General features: G+C 39.8%; 1 pseudogene; it reads right to left on the reverse strand.

Annotated features, from left to right (window-relative positions):
• Positions 1-266: 266 nt before the first annotated feature.
• Positions 267-931, reverse strand: LOC136391614 (large ribosomal subunit protein uL1 pseudogene; annotated as a pseudogene).
• Positions 932-4781: the final 3850 nt, after the last annotated feature.

Here is a 4781-nt window from a genome sequence, read left to right on the forward strand (position 1 = left end):
GCCATCATCCTCTCCCACAGGATAACCATCTTTCATTTAGGATTACAGAATTCTGGTCAGAGGTCCTTCTTTCTCAGGTTTCTCCTGAATCATAACAGTCTCTTTCTATCCATTCTAGCTCCTACTGACTCCTCAAGAGGGAAAGCGGAACACTGGTTGCAGGTCAGGAGAGACGGAGGAAGTGTTAGGATGCTTCAACTCCATTAAAGTATCTAAAGTCAAGCACATTTCACCATCAATCATTTTTTTGCTAGCAGCATGGTTAATTAAGCTGGACCTCGGTGCAGGCGTTGGGGCTTGCCCATGGTGCTCTTGATGTGTAAAGAGCTGATGTTCTGCCAGTTCTTTTTGAACAATGACACCAGGAAATTGACAGCTAAGTGGATGTTGTACACATGCTCATCATTTGTCATCTTCATGGGACCAAAAGCCAGTGCCAGACACAGCAACTTCTTCATCTGGAACTTGGTCGTGGATTTCACTTCATTGACTTTGGCCAGCATGTTTTTATTGTGGGTCAGCAAAGAAAGGAACTTACCAACCTTACTCAGGCCTGGGCTTAGGATTTGTGAAATCTGCTTGATCAGAGATTTTGAAGCCCAAAAGACATCATACTTTTTGGTTAGCTTCTTGACAAGTTTCTCATTCTTGTTAAGTTTCTTCATCACCTGTATGTCCATGAGGGGGATATCACAGACTTGGCCTTGTTACAGTGCTGCTGGTCCCCCAGAACACATTCAGAAAATTTGGGGCAGGGTCTGGATTTAAGCCTGATGGTGCCCAAGAAGTGTTTATCTTTCTGAAGTTCATAGTTCTTCAATCTGATCTGGAGCTCCACCATCTCCAAAAACTTCTGGCACTTGCACTGGTTCCCGTGCAGAACTTCCTGCACCACCTTTTAGAGGGTGTTGAAAGAGAGTTTGCTGCTCATGGTCCTTCATGTGGCAAAAACCGAAAAAGAGTTCATCATCAAATTTTGTGTGTGTGTGTGTGTGTGTGTGTGTGTGTGTGTGTGTGTATGTGACAGAGACAGAGAGGGACAGATAGTGATAGATAGGCAGGAAGGGAGAAAGATGAGAAGCATCAATTCTTTGTTGAGGTACCTTAGTTGTTCATTGATTGCTTTCTCATATGTGCCTTGACCAGGAGGCTACAGCAGACTGAGTGATCCCTTTCTCAAGCCAGCGACCTCAGGCTCAAGCTGGTGAACCTTGCTCAAACCAGATGAGCCGTGCTCAAATTGGCAACCTCAGGGTTTTGAACCTGGGTCTTCTGGGTCCCAGTACGATACTCTATCCACTGTGCCACTTCCTGGTCAGACTCATCATCAATCTTAAATACTCACAAACTACTGATATGACTCCAATACAAAATTCAAGCTGAGCCGAAGCAAGCCCAGTTCAGTCTAGGCTCACTTCCAGTCCAAAATAAAGTTTATAAATTCATATCCCTTTCGTCCCAAATTTCAGCTCTTCATCTCTTGAAACTAGTTGTTCACATGCCTTGAGGTATTTCTCCAAGTAAACCTCCACAAGAAAAGTAATAAAACTTTATTAACAGATATAAAAGAGAATCCAAATAAATGAGACATAAATGTTTATGGGAAGGAAGATAATATCATAAAGATGCCAATTCTCTCCAACTTGAATTGTAGTTACAAATAAATTGAATCAAAATCATGGAACTTGTTGAGCTGATTTCACAATTTGCATGGAGGAGTAAAGGGTCCAAAAGAGCCAAGATACTTTTGAAGTACTAGATATCACAATTTAATGTGAAGCTGTGATTAAGACAATGGTGTATATATGAGGGAAAATAGGGGTAGATATTTACATAGTATCAAAGTACAATAAGTCCTTGAATAATGTTGTTTAGTTATAATGTTGATGAGATGCTACAGGAACTTAATTCTTTTTTTTTTTCCTTTTTGTATTTTTCTGAAGCTGGAAACTGGGGGACAGACAAACTCCTGCATGCGCCCGACCGGGATCCACCCGGCATGCCCACCAGGGGGTGACGTTCTGCCCATCCGGGGCGTCACTCTGCTGCAACCAGAGCCATTCTAGTGCCTGAGGCAGAGGCCACAGAGCCATCCTCAGCGCCCGGGCAAACTTTGCTCCAATGGAGCCCTGGCTGCGGGAGGGGAAGAGAGAGACAGAGAGGAAGGAGAGGGGGAGAGGTGGAGAAGCAGATGGGTGCTTCTCCTGTGTGCCCTGGCCGAGAATCAACCCAGGACTCCCGCACGCCAGGCCGATGCTCTACCACTGAGCCAACCAGCCAGGGCCAGGAACTTAATTTTTGTTTAAATCAATTAGTCTATAATAAAATTTGTTTTGTTACATGTGGTTCACTTAAAGTCCCAGAACCTACTGATGACATTGAGTGAGGACTTTCTGTACCCCAACTGCTTATTAATTAGATAGCAATAAATTAAAAATAATTATTATATAATTTTATAGTAGAGAAATTAATGAGTTAACTTCAGGCCCTGGCTGGTGGCTCAGTGGATAGAGCGGTGGCCTGATGTATGGATGTCACTGGTTCAATTCTCAGTCAGGGAACACAGAAGAGACCATCTGCTTCCCCCCCCTTCTATTACTTTTCCCCTCCTGCAGCCAGTGGGTCAATTTGTTTGAGCATGACCTCAGGTGCTGAAGATAGCTTTGTTGGAGTGCATCAGCCTCAGGCACTAAAAATAGCTCAATACTGGAGCATCAGTCCCAGATGGGGTTGCCTGTTGGATCTCAGTCAGGGGGCATGCAGAAATCTGCCTCACTGTTTCTCCTCCTCTCATCTAAAATAAAAAAGTTAAATTCACCAGTAATGGGACAAACAGGCATCATGTTCCTCCATATAGAATACACTGAGAAGGACAAAGTCAGTTCAGTGATATTTTGGCTCCCAAAAAGCATAATTTAAATCTAATTATGAGGAAACAACAAACAAATCCAAAATAAAAAACATTTTACAAAATAACTGGCCTGCACTTTTCAAAAGTGTTGCAATCATGAAAGACAAAAGACCAGGAACTGTTCCAAATTGAAGACTAAGGACAACCACATGCAACTACATGCAGCATGTGATCCTGGGTGACATCCAGGACTTTGAAAGAAACTTTTGGGACAATTGGAAAAATTTGAATGGAGTGTGTGAATTTGATGGTAGTGCTATACCAATGCTATTCTCTTGATTATGATGGTTGTTTTTGACTATTTGTAGTCTATTTTTTTTTTTACCTAAAAGAATATAGTGCTTTATTCATAATTGCCCCCAAATGCAAACAACTCAAGTGTTCATCATGGAGTCTATTTTTGTTTTTAGAAAATCCACACTTACGTACTGTTAAATAATGGGATGTCATGCTTGAAACGTACTCTATTAAATGGTTCAGAGGAAAAAAATTACACATGCATACAAACACGCAGAAAAAGAGAAAGAAAGAGAGAAAGACGAAGAGAATGAGAATCTTAAAGAAAATGTGATAAAACATTAATAGCTATAAAGTGGGTGAAAGAGATATACATAAAAATGCTTTGTATTTTTCTCTAAACTTTTCTATAAGTTTAAATTATTTTGAAGTAAAGAGTTAAAAGAATATATTGGGAATTCCTCCAAACAATAAGAAAAGCTTAAACAACACAAAATAAGAATGAGGTGAAAAATGAACAAATATTTCCCACAAGAAGCCTTTTTTTTTTTTATTCATCAGGTTTCTAAAATCTAAGGGTTCAGCCTTATCTAGGATATCTATTACACAGAAATGGCTTGTAATTTATTATGTTGAACAAAATAGGAAATTTTATACACTATAATCTTAGCTCCACGAGGACGAAAAATTTTCTCTCTTGGGCTTACTATATTTTATCTCAAGGATCTATGATAGTGCTTGGCACATGGAATAAATAAATAAATAACATTTACCGATAATTAATATTGAATGAATGAAAACCTCTATTTGCCAATGTTAAAAGGTAACATGGAATGTCCAGTGGGTGGAGCCCCTGTTGCATTTTGTTCGTAGTGTACACAAATTAAGGATTGAAAACTTTTTGGATGAGTGCTTCCATATCTTTGGGTGAATTTTGGGTGATTCTGTGGGAACTCTGTAATAAGCTTAGTTTTTTTTTTTTTTGAAGTATTAATTGCTACCAAGCTTCAACTCTTTTAGTGTTTAATAGCTTTCTAACAGAAAATTTAAATCATTTGGTTCTGGAATTAATGTCAAGTGGAAAGTTTATTCCTCTCTACCAAATTCAACTAGATTGTTAAATTTTGTTGCATTTATTTCTGTGTTAAAAAACTGAGACTGTTAAAGAGTGGTAAATGTCTGTTTAAAAGAGAATGAGAGGTTAAAATGTGGTAAAGAATGTAACATGAATGCTGACTATGCTGACGCCTTCTAAAGGACAAGAAAACGAAAGCAATTTTCCCTGTCACGTAGTTAAAAAGGCCTGGCATTCATGTAAATAATGCATAGTTGAATGAAATTAATGGATATATTTAGTTTTCTTTCTTGAGTCAGTTAACTGGACGTTCATTATCATGTGGCCCGTCTCCCCTCCCACTTTGGAAATCTTCCATTGAGCTCTCTAGAACTCAGGATTTGTCACATGTAAAATTCATAGGGCCTGCACTTCTCTGAATATTCATTTTAGGTTTTTGCTCAAAAAAAAAAAACCTGGCTCTTGGTGGGGACCTTGGTGGGGACCTCCCTGCTGCTCTCTCATGCTGCCTCCTCTCCCATGGCCGTCTCACTGCTGGGCTCGCGAGGGCTGGAGGTC

This window comes from Saccopteryx leptura, chromosome 2 (genome assembly GCF_036850995.1).
Source record: "Saccopteryx leptura isolate mSacLep1 chromosome 2, mSacLep1_pri_phased_curated, whole genome shotgun sequence".
NCBI lineage: Eukaryota > Metazoa > Chordata > Mammalia > Chiroptera > Emballonuridae > Saccopteryx > Saccopteryx leptura.